The sequence below is a fragment of the Anomalospiza imberbis genome, chromosome 20, assembly GCF_031753505.1.
Source record: "Anomalospiza imberbis isolate Cuckoo-Finch-1a 21T00152 chromosome 20, ASM3175350v1, whole genome shotgun sequence".
In the NCBI taxonomy this organism is placed as follows: Eukaryota; Metazoa; Chordata; class Aves; order Passeriformes; family Viduidae; genus Anomalospiza; species Anomalospiza imberbis.
Genome location: NC_089700.1, coordinates 8,692,566 through 8,704,681, shown reverse-complemented (window position 1 = coordinate 8,704,681; position 12,116 = coordinate 8,692,566). Strand labels below are relative to the sequence as shown.

Here is a 12,116-nt window from a genome sequence, read left to right as displayed (position 1 = left end):
TTAATCAATAATTAATGATATTCTAAATTCCACCCTTTGCTATTGAATTGTAGAATTTAGAATATCATTAATTATTAAGGCAACTGCAGGGTAATCCAGAAAAATTACATTTATGCAATTTTAATTTTGTTACAGTTCCATCAAAACCTTAAACACTACACACCAAAGAAGGAAAAGTACAATTATTTTACAATGTTCTTACATATTATTTAGATTTTGAGCTGTAGAATTGACAAAATATTCTGTGGCAGATTAAAAAAATAACAGATCTGTGATGAGACCATTTGCTTCTTTTTACACCCCTTTTTCAAGTAGTAACTTTTCTCCATTACTGTGCTTTCAAACAGTTAAATTCCCTATTTGAAAATTTAAAAAAAAATACAAACAAAATTAAAAAAAAAAAAACCAAAAAACAATTATTACTAAAGTCTGAATAATTATATTTATTCTATTTAATGCCTGGAAAAATAACTCAAAACTGTAAGAAAAATGCCAAAGAAATGAGATTTCCTAAATCTTTCAGTGGGACGTTTTTAACCACAGGGGAATATAAAAACCCTCTAGAATATCCTATAAAGGTGAATTTCCACACTTTGACCAGGAGTTACACCTTGGGCTCATGATTACAAAATGGAAGAGATCAAAATTCACTCTTTTAATGCAAATTTTCCCTGATATTTTCCCACTGCAGGATCCCCACAGAACACGAGGGATTAAACCTGCTCCCAGTGAGGCTGACACCAAACCCTTGAGCTTATTTTGATAGGAAACAATCTGGAAAATAAAACTAATTTTTTGGTTTTTTTTTTTTTCATTAAAAGAGACAATTTTGACATAAATTGTTCTAAACAACAAAACACAACAATTTCCTGACGACCAAGCCCAAAAATCTTGCGACATCCAGGGCAGTTCCTGCTGCAACCCCAAATTCCCTCGTGGTTATTTCCAAGGAAACAGAGCCCAAAAAGGGGATCCCAGCTCCAGTGGGACCCTCAGGATTTGGGATGCAGGGAATAAAATACCCTTTTATTTAGATTTTATAACAACCCCCTTTTATTTTATTTATTTCTAGGATTTTCCCCAAGGAAAACAACACCTCTCCAATTCCCCAGGCAAACACAGGAGTGGAGAGCAGTCTTTAGGATTCTTTACAAATTAATTTAAACACCAATAAAGTGCTAAAGCAGATTTTGTCCTTGGCAAAGGTGTCCTGAAATTGTTCCTTCCTCAGGGATTTCTGGAGCAGAGCTCACTGTGCCCATTTTCAGCTCCTATTTTCTCCCCCATTTCCCAAAGCTCACGGGGTTGGAGCAATATTTTCACTTTTATAAGCCAATAAATATTTTTTTCCTCGCAGTTCCATAAATCTGATGGCAAAGTATCTTGAAAATAAAACACTCCAAGACAATTATTTAAGTGGCTCCATGATTTATTTGCATGGAAGTTGTTTCTATTCTGATTTTAATTTATTCCCCCATTATTTTTTACTGTGTTGCTAATGCACTGTTGTATTCATTTTCACAAGCTGGAACTGGAAATAAACTCTCTAGCAAATGACCTGTAAACTAATACTTGCAGCACAGCTGCTTTAATAAAATATATTATTATAATTAGATATAAATTGACTGTATTAACTTAAAGCACAGTGCACCATTTTTAACCAAATTTCTTAAAAAGAACCAGCTCCCCTCACCCACATTTCCCAACTACAAAATTCAAGGCTGCCTTGAAACTAATATTTCCCCTCCAGCTAAAAACATATAAAACATTAAAAAGCTAATAATGAAAGTCTTTAAAAATGTTTAACAAGTTTGTCTCAAAAAAAAACAAAAAAACAAAACCCAAACCAAAACCAATGTTGGAGCAAATTTTCTCACCTTGTTAATTCATAACTTTATTTTTTAAAGTTATTACTCAGCTTGTTTCTTTGTTAAGTTCTGGCTTTACATTGTCTATCACAAAGTACTTCATGGAAAGCAAAATTTTAAATTCCAAAAATTTCACTCAAGAACTTGTCATTGTTTTTGGTTTTTTTTCCCCAAATTTTCTAAATAAGCCAAAAGACAAATTAAAGATTTTTGTGGGTACCTATTTTCTATGATCTAATGTAATCAAAGCTATGAATAATTTTCAGGGTAATAAACCTACCAGGGTTGCAACAAAACTATGAATTCCAGCCTCAGCATTTACTCTGTGAAAACAAGTTCAGAACTATTTCTCTTTGATTCCTTCCTGAAATTTTGTGTGACAAATCTTTGCGACATCTGCAACAATAAAAAAGCCTTAAAAGTTTCATTTCTCTGAGAATACAATCCCCAGCTTTACAACTTTTACCAATTTCACAACAGAAGTTTTTTTTCCTTTTCTCAAGTCTGCACAGGGAGCAATCTTTTCTCTGTTTTTTTAAGCATTTGAAATAAAATAACTTTCATCAATTACTGCTTTAAAAAATAATATTATTTTGTATAGATAAATATAAATATATATGAGAATTATATATATATATATATGAAAAGAGAGAAAAGTTCAGCTACTTACAGGCAAACCATTTTCCCCCCAAATTAAAGTTTCTAGACTGGACTGGCCTCTCAGCTAATTGTGATTCATTCTTTATAACATTTCAGGATGCTTTAGCTCACTGTGTCCCTTTCAAAGATGATTTATTTTTTGGGGTTTGGGAATAGATTTCCTGTGAGTGCCACAGTGCAGGCAGAGGAAGGTGAAATGATTAAACATGACTTCATTGGGTTAATCATCACATGCCAAGATCTGGGCTGGAACAGAGCATGGAAAGGTCAGGGATGATTCCCCCGGCCCAGCTGGCAGCTCGGGGTGGGGGAATTGTCCTGGGTCTGCTCAGCCTCAGCAAAAGGGAATTTTTCATCGTTCGGTTGACCCCACTGGCTCCACGGGACAAAAAACACTCCCAGATTTCCAAACCTAAAGGGATGGTAAGGAGAACTTAGATGTTCTGCCTCAGTATTCCTCCCTGTGCAAATAGGGACTTTTTATCCCTGGCAAATCCTTCCTGAAAACGAGAATGGACAACCTTGTCTCTGTTACAAAGTTTTGCCCCATCCCTCTGTTTTATTTGGTTTCCATTCATAATTTAATCTCTCTCTTCTCTCTCCTCTGACTGTGAAGTTGGCGAGCTCCTCAGTGTGAGGGAAGAACAAGCACCTCACCAGGTTTAACTAACAAGCTCAAGGAACAAATCATTTTAATAAATATTTTTTCCCTCTGTTCCCTCCGTAACAGAACAGTCACAATTAATTGTTCCCGTGGAAATTGTGGAGACTCCTTTTCCTTACTCTGCAAGTGCAGAGCTGGTTGACTGATCCACAGGAGTAGCTGGAGGTATCCAAGGAGCCCTGAATAATCAGAGTTGGACTGAATCCCACAGAAAAAACCTGTAACACCTCCCCAGCTCGGTTCTCTGCAGCCTGCACAGGCTGTGCAATGTGACAGTTCGTTTTCAAACAGCTGCAATCAGGTTTGAGCAGCACTGAGAAACCAGTGGCTCCCATCACATCCCAGCTCAATCTCTGAAAAAAACCATCCAGATCTAGATCCCAGGGATTTGAGACCTGGGAAAACTTCTCTCCCTTTTCTTTTCTGCTGTAAATACCTCAAGCACTTTACAAATACATTGGTAAAATTGGCAGATTTAAGACAAAGATGGAGTAAATTCTACTGGTGTTGGGATTTTTGATTTGGGAATAATGATGTGTAGGATTTTAATTATTTTAGAAAGTTAATTATTTTATTATACTATATTATAGTATGATTTTATTATATTAATATAATTATTATATATTTTATTATACTATATGATATTAATAAGAACTATTATCAACTATTTAACTAGAAAACTAGTGACTCTCTCTTCAGAGTCCTGATATACACGTGGATTTGACTGGTTAATGACTTTAAATAATTATTATTAGAATTTAATTAAGTAATTACTTTGGGTAAACAATTTTTAGAACACATTCTACACGGGCATAAACACAGGAGTAGTGAATGAGATGAGAACTGTTTTGATTCTCTTTTCTGTGCTTCTCTCACAGGAGAAATCCTGAGCAAGCTGAGTCTCTCTCTGTTCTCGGCATGTGAATGCCACACAATTCCATCCCAAGCTCATGGTGCACATCGCCTGATCCTCAGGTCACACAGGGCTGGGAGCAGGGCAAGTCAGGGATGCTTTCATGCCAAGGATATTCCTCACCTCGCCAGTGCTAGCCTGCAGAAGTTCAAACATTTTCTAGATGGTCTGGAAGGGGCTACACAGGATTTGTGACAGGAAAACAGGAGCATGAGTGAAAAAAAATGAAAGGGCATAGAGAGAGATCTGAATGGGTTACACCTCAGTGATTCTCCAGGAGAACTCTGGAGCAGCTGCAGAGAGGGAAGCTCATCCTCCTGCAGATTCCCCCGGCCAAATGAGTCTCTTTTGTGTGGACAGTCCCTCAAGATTTGAGTATTATTTCTATTACTGCTATAATAAAAAAGTTTAATTATCCAGAGAATCATCTGAAGTAGAGAACATTTTTCCCCCCAAAGATTGAAGACTGGGTATGAAGCTACCACTTAGATCACCAAAATTATAGAGCCCTTAACATTTAAAGAGCTGCCTACAAAGACAGTGCCCCTCTTTATGTAAAAATCCCAGTTATGTTAAAAATGAGCTGCACAGTATTCTGTTTCTTCTGGCTTTCTGTTACAACACAATGGAATCAAACACAACTTATGGGAGAATGACCATTTGTGGTCAGGCAATGGATTCCAGGATTTCAGACTGGGAGGAATTATTAACTCCTTGGAATAAAGCACTGACTGCAGGGGAGCAGCTGCAAAGGAGTCAGAGAGGTACCCAAGGCTGGGAGGTCACAACACATCCCTGCAAATGGTTCAGCACTCACTGGCCAAAAACCACTGCTCAACCCCCCCCAAATGTCAAAAGTATGAATAAATTGCAAACAGGAATATTGTGATAGCAGCTCATGGATCTTTGTTCCAGCTTTCTCCAAAATACTTCCAGTTAAATGCAAAGGGGTAAACTAAAAGGGGATATTTTAATTTGATGCCTGGAGAGCAGGGGGTGTGAGGGGTAAGGTTTAAACTTCCTTATCGCCCAAAAATCTGGGAGAGAAAGGTCCTGTCTGGGAAATCAGACTCCCAAAAGAGGAAGCTGGAAAAAGCTTTCAAGGATTACTGAAAGCAGTGGTGGGATGGTGGCAGAAATAAGCAAGCACTAAATCTGATGAAAGAAAGGGATTTACACACAACAGGCATAGGGCAGATATTCCACATTCTAAGTAAGTTTCACTTCATGAGAAGTCTGGGTTTTCTGAGACATTAAATTCTGGAAAAGGAGTTGGGTAATCATGGAAAAGTTGCAAGAGAAAAGGACATAGATGTTGAACATGACAACAGTTTTAAAAAGTACAAGATGAAGGCAACCAAGCAGCAATAAAACAGCCTTGGCTTCTCCAAAGAACTGTGGAAAGAAGAGAGCAGCACCCACAAAGCCTCATTAAACAGACTCTGCTGGAGATCTGAGGGCTTGAAACTGCTAAGAGTTCAATATTCAGAATATCTGTAGGTAAGGATGAACACACAGCAGATATTACAGACTAATCCCAAGTCAACAAGAAATTCTACCTACAGGTGGACTCTTCCATTCTGAGGATGAGAATGCAGGACACAGATTGTGAAGTTTTTGATAGTTATTTCCACATCTGTTTTGTCTTCAAATTCTTGAGGCTGGCTGCATGTTAAGGTTAAGGGGTGATGCTGCAATCCAGAGATAATCAGGAGAATGCTCATCTTTGGGACTTTGTAAACTCAGACATGAGTAACTACAATTAGTTCTTGGGACAGAAAACCTGAAGTTTTCTGTAGAAAATACAATTAAACCCATTCTCCTCTACTCAGATTTTAGAAGTGCTGTTAGATGTTAAAAAAGACAGACAAAAGAAGTCACAGAGTTGTGTGAGGACATGAATTTTTTGCAAGCCCTGTGGGAGCAGAGACAACAGAGTGAAGTGTCCATTCCAACAGCAGGCTTGGCTTTGCTGGTTATTTAATTTTATTAAAAGTAAAAGGGCGAAACTTCCCAATAATGGGTCCATTTTATGGTAAATAAGATCTCCCCATTAACAGGAGCAGGAATGAAGTCAACCAGCTCTGGATCAGTCCATTAGTTCCACCAGGAACTTCCAGGTATTTTCTTCATTTCATTAATCATCTGGATCATGGTAGGAACTTTTTATTTCCCTCCTTTTTCCCTCCCCCTTCTCAAGGGAAGAACCAGCAAAAATGGTTTTTTACAAAAAGGCCATCTCAGCAGCTTTCATTTCAGGATTTCAGCCTGTTACAATCCACGCTCGGGTTCAGATGGGAAATACCAAAAGGAACACAGATTATAGGGCTCAGTGAGCTCTATAACTCAAATTTAAAGCCAGCTTTTTTCACAGCTAGAACTGAAACCCTCAGACTTCTACATAAAAAGTCCTTTCCCTTCACAGGCTGTAAGAATAAAGAAATTTTGTAAAGAATGACACACAATTAAAGGAAACAGCCTAAAGGAAGAGGAAGGAGCATGTCCTTTCAGCCTTATCAGATCTGTCCTGCAGTGCTGTAGCCCCTTTAACCACATCCCCTGCCACCTCTGCTCCTCAGAGCAGCAGCGTGTCCACTTTGACACTCTGCAGCTTTCCAGTCCTGCACAGAAACACGAAATTAACTGATTTCTTTCCTTGCTGAACAACCACTTTCTATTCACATCTGGCAGGAGACCTGGCAGAGCAGATCCTGCAGCCCATTTTCAGGGAGGGGAGCTGTCAGTGGCAATGTCAGCAGCACTGGAGGAGATTTCCCAGGGAGCTTGTGCAGCCTCCAGCCCTGGAGGGCTCCAGGACCAGCCCAGACAATGCCCCGAGGAACCTGAGCTGAACTAGGGAAAAAAAAAAAAAAAAGAAAAAAAAAAAAGGTTGGACTAGAAAATGCCTCAGGTCCCTCTGGAGGTGAATTTTTCTGTGATTCCATGACAAGATACTACAGCCACAGGCAGGAGATGAGTGGAGTAAAGGAACATCCCAGCACTCCCAAAAACCCCACTGCAGCTGCTCACTTATCTCAAAGCTACCACTGCAATCAGTTATTGTGGCCACAGCTCTGCCAATTCCAGACTATTGTTAATTTTAAAAAATCCATTCTAAAGTATCAAGCCCTATTTTGAGGTAGTTTAAGATCCAGACATTGTAAGGAAGGAATTTTTGATAACCAGTCACGAAAATTGGCATTTTCCATCTCAGATAAACCTGAGAACTCGAAGCCATCAGCACTGAAAAAAATACTGTTTCTCCACACAGGACTCAGACATAAGTTAAGGATTAAAACAGAATGGAAGTGAGGAACTTCTGACACAGCTGACAAAGCCTTTAGCACACACGAGTCTTCCCTCTCAGCCCAGATGTGCAACCTCTCCCCTGTTCTCCCTGGAAGGGACAGAGGTTCCCAGACAGCTCAGAGAAGAGGTCTGCATACCAGACTCTTGTACAACACAGATATTTAAACAGTGTCTGGAGCAGGGGGGAAATAAAGCAGCCATTCTTTTGATTATGATACTAGAATGAATTTCTATCAGTTATTGAAAGTTGTCCTTATAAAAATATTTAAAGCAGTTTTTCTGACCCAGCTTTTGGTCATTTATTGGTCTTTCTCAGAATAATGAGGAGCGAAATATCAAGTATTTAGGAACAAATTTTCCCCTTAGAAACCTGTGTTGAGCATTCCCAACACACATAGAACAGGGCATGAAAATCCAGTGACAGAATTCAACCACCTGCTTTTCCACAACTCCTGTGCAAATGCAGCTGCCAGCATTTCCAGCACACTTGGTGACATTATTTCTAATTTCTGCAGTAAAGTGAGAAATTTGTTTCTGCAGTAAAGTGAGAAAATCCTCCTGACCTAATACTGAGTGAAAATGTTGCAAAGTAACCCAGGTTTCCTCACTGCCTGGGTGATTTCGGATTTATGAACTTCCACGCTGAACATTACAATCATTCTTTAGGGAACAGACACGAAGAGCCCTTCAAAATAGAACCCAAAAAGTCATCTCCAGTCACCATTAGTAATTAGTGCGATGCCCTGTGCTGTTTTTTCCTTATCTGTGAGCAGGTGTGCAAATGAATAGAACAATGTGGGCACGTTCTCCTGCCAGTGCCCAAAGAAATCCAACCAGGAGGTGCTTTACACATTCCTTACTCACAGCTCTCTTTGTCTTCCCTCTGCCTATTTTAACTCTTTGCTATCTCTTTTCTCAGGAAGGGCTCAAGTTCCCTTATTTAAAGCTGCCATTGACTCATTCCAGAACTTATTTTAAACGAGACAATTTTGCAGAACAGCTCAAAACTGAGCTGTTACTCAGTGTACCCACTGCTTGTTATATTGTCTGTGAAAACACACTGTCACTTTGCCACCTCACTCCCCAGCACCTGTGGGGAGTTTTTAAAGTGCAGCTTCAAGGTTTGATCAGTTCTGAATTTCTGTTTAATTACAGGCCACCGTAAAAGAGGGACGAAACCTTCCCTAGAGCTATTAACAGACACTGGCATCAAAACTTGAGGAATGCAGGGTGTGAGGAGCAGCCTCCTGGTGACCACCCACAGCAGCAACCTCCTTGTGCAGTGAATAAATAACAATTAATAAAGAGAGGAAGAAGCTGATGAGGAAAGGGAAGACTGAGCAAGAGAAAGGATGAGTGGAATTTGATGTTCTGTTTCCACACGTGATTTATGGGAAAGCAAAAAAAAAAAAAAAAAAAAAAAAAAAGAATAAAAAAGAAATCAAGGTTTCCCAGTTATTGTACATGACCCTTCCACTTCCATTTTTATGATAAATGCTTTATAAAAACCTGCTTGTGGTCTGCTTTAACTTCTTTTTTCCTGTACCAAGTACCCTTAAACGCTGTTGATTAAACAAAGCAGCAGCCTTTTCAAGCAGGAACTTATCAGATAGGCGTTGTAAAGTTAATCACGGGAGAGATCCGTTTTGAATGTAGCCATCTAAAACGCTGCTAATGAAGTGAGATTCCACTCATTAGTCGTGCCTAATCATTCCGGGGGAGTGAAGTCAGTGTCGTGTCAGAACACAGCGCTGGCTTCTCCCGGGTGTGGCACGGACTGCGCTCCGCTCCAGCACTGAGCAGCCCCACGCGAAGATGTGGAAAAGCAGCGCAGGGTTTTCGGGAAAGCTGGGAAGATGTGTGTGCCTGTCACCGTCAGGCGAGCTGGCTTTAACCCCTTGCAGCCCTCGGCGAGCACGAAGGGGCTCGCTGGAAGTCCTGCCCCAGCCGAGGCAGGCGGGTGCAGCTCAGTTTAATACAAACCCTCTCGAGTCCACGTTGACAAATTCTTTAACAAGCCCTGTGGTTACAGGGAAGCTGGTTTCAGTCTGAGTCACTCCTGTTCAAACAGTTTACTGGAAATGGAGGGGAGGGGGAATTTTCAGAGAAGTCATGTGATGGCCAGACAAACCACAACCAGTAAAGGTTCAGTGGAGGCAAAAACAGGTCCCAGCAACAACTGACAGCCAGTGTGCAGATGGCACTCAGTCATTTCCAAACCAGTCCTGCTGCACCTCGGCTTTTCTATGGATTTAACCCTTCTCCGAGCCTGTATTCTTCCCGAGGCACGACACAGCTCGGAGAGTAAACAAACAGCGGTGGCTGATAGTAACATAGGCAACTAGGAAATATTTTTACGTGGAAATTTGGCTGCGGGCGAGGCTGCACAGAAGCAAACCCCCGATGTGTAAATCATTAGTTCTTAAAGAAATGTCACTTAATGAAGCCAAACACTCACGGCCATTAAGGATTAGATATGCAGAGATATCAGTACTTTCCCCTCTTAGCAAAGCCCACGCACTGTCACCGAGTACCCTGAGGGAAGCTGGCACCAAAAGCTGCTTTTTCACTCCTCAGCTTGAAGTGTTTCAGCATGACAGAGAACCGAGAAAAATTACCAACCAGCAACTATAAAACTGGCAAAAGAGAGTCCCTGCTCGTGTGTGCGGGGACACAAAACTGCACCAAGTGTGTGGGACTGTGTCATTACCCAAGTGCTGCCCCAGCACTGAGCAGTGCATCACTTCCCCTAACTGAGGCTGCTTGGAAGGGCTGCACTGGAGAAACTCCCTGTGCCTGAAAGGCGAGCTCTGATAAAACCCTCCTTCGCTCTGCAATCCGACTGGAAGAGAGTTTACAGCAGCTGAGCTGCTGTTAGAAAAGCGGGTGGGTTTTAAACGCCGCCCTAAGTATGAACAAATCCTGGGCTCTGCCTTGTGGCAGCTCTGGGGACAAAGGAAAGCCACCCCCTTCTGCAGGGCATGGCCACGAGGCAGCTGTGACACTCCCTGCACGGAACTGGGACTCACTGGTCAGCACACAAAGGGACACCCAGGAAGGAGAAGTCAGTGTTCCTTTAAAATAAGGGGCTTTTTCTCCAGTGTGCTAGTGGAAAGTACAGCACAGACACATCGGCTGCAGGTTAATGAGCTCTCTCAAAAGCCAGCACAAGGAGACAGGTCACTCAGATCTGACACTCAGGACAGAAAATCCATCAACAGTCTTTAAAGTAAATGGCGTTTTACTCTGTCTGTGTAACTCTGAATGGAGCACTAAACCTTTAGGCTGTTTAATCCTCTTAGGTCCCTTTTTTGGTTTTTTGGTTTTTTTTTGTGGCCCAGCCAGGAGAATATTCCCCCTCCCAGATCCTTCAGGCTGGATGCTGTAGCCACGATCTATTCTCACCAGAGAAGATGCTCATCTGTTTCTCCAAATTACCATTGTTTTCGAGAAACAGCAGCAATGAGCTCTCTGAACAACTCACACGCAGCAAAAACGTCAAAGCAGCTGGCTCTGCCTCGTAGGCAAAGAGCAGCCCAGCTATTCTTCAAAATCCAGCATCCATCCCCAAACCTTCCAAAAAAGCTGGATGCAAGGAGACCTTTATACTGAAAAAATGCTCCTGTCACTTGACATCAAGCATTTGCAGCATCCCCAAGGCACAGGACACTTGTCACAGCCCCTGTGCGAGGCTTCAAACTCAGGCAGAGTGGGAGAAAGCTGATGGAGGTAATAACAATTGTTAATGAGCAATTTAGAAATAGACATCACCACTGCTCATGAATACAAATTACAGGGCAAAGAGTGATAAGCTGTGCTGGAGATTGGGATTTACAGAGGTCATAGGAAAGGCAGGCCTGTCTCCCACAGACATCCAGAGAAAACATGATTGAAGCCAAAAGCAAAAAGGAAGTCACATTAGCAAATGGAAAAAACTGAACTGTCAGTTTTATGAGCACAATACAATTTAATCGGATTGTCAAAGCCTCATGTTAAAAGAGTTTATAGAAACCAAACCACAAGTGGAGTTTGAAAGATTTTTTTTTTTCCCTGGCCATCCATCCACAAAACAACACGCTTCAATCCAAACTCAACTGCCAAGAAAATAAAATCAAAAGTACTGGTAAATAACAGCACCATTTTCCTTCATTAATTCCACAAGGTCATTTGTTTACTCCAGGCAGTCAATACAGCTATAGTTTGGCCTGGCCTGACAAAATGCTCTCTAGCAAAAATTTTCTTCCCAAGAATCTCATTCTGCGTTCTGGAAACCATCTCTGGCTGCTCCCACAACTGCACACACATATAATTTGCTGGGAGAGTTTCAGTAAACACAGATACTGAAGTCATGTATTGAACTGGTTTAGTTGTTTTTTTTTACCACAATTTGATTTTTGTACAGTTAAGGGATTACTTTGCAAAGCAAAGATTGATGGGAGAGTAAAGAACAAAGCAGATTCTTTTTTTCCCCCCGCTGCATCTTTTAAAAAATAAAAGATTTTACTATTTATAATAGCAGAAAAACCCTTTAGAACCTTCTAGTAGGGGGAGGCTTTTGGAAAACACAGGGTTTACTGTTAGAATTACTAGATTGCACTCAGTATTTCCAGACAAACCACTTTCATGGAAAAGCTTCATCCATTTTTTTGAAGGAGGGAAAAGTGTATACTTATCTCCAGAAAATATCCTGGCAGAGGAGTTT

At 40.8% G+C, this 12,116-nt stretch overlaps 1 protein-coding gene across 3 annotated transcripts in view; it reads right to left on the bottom strand.

The window, feature by feature from the left end:
* VMP1 (vacuole membrane protein 1) overlaps window positions 1-12,116 on the bottom strand; it is a 61,971-nt gene that overhangs the window by 18,897 nt on the left and 30,958 nt on the right. The window lies entirely within an intron of this gene.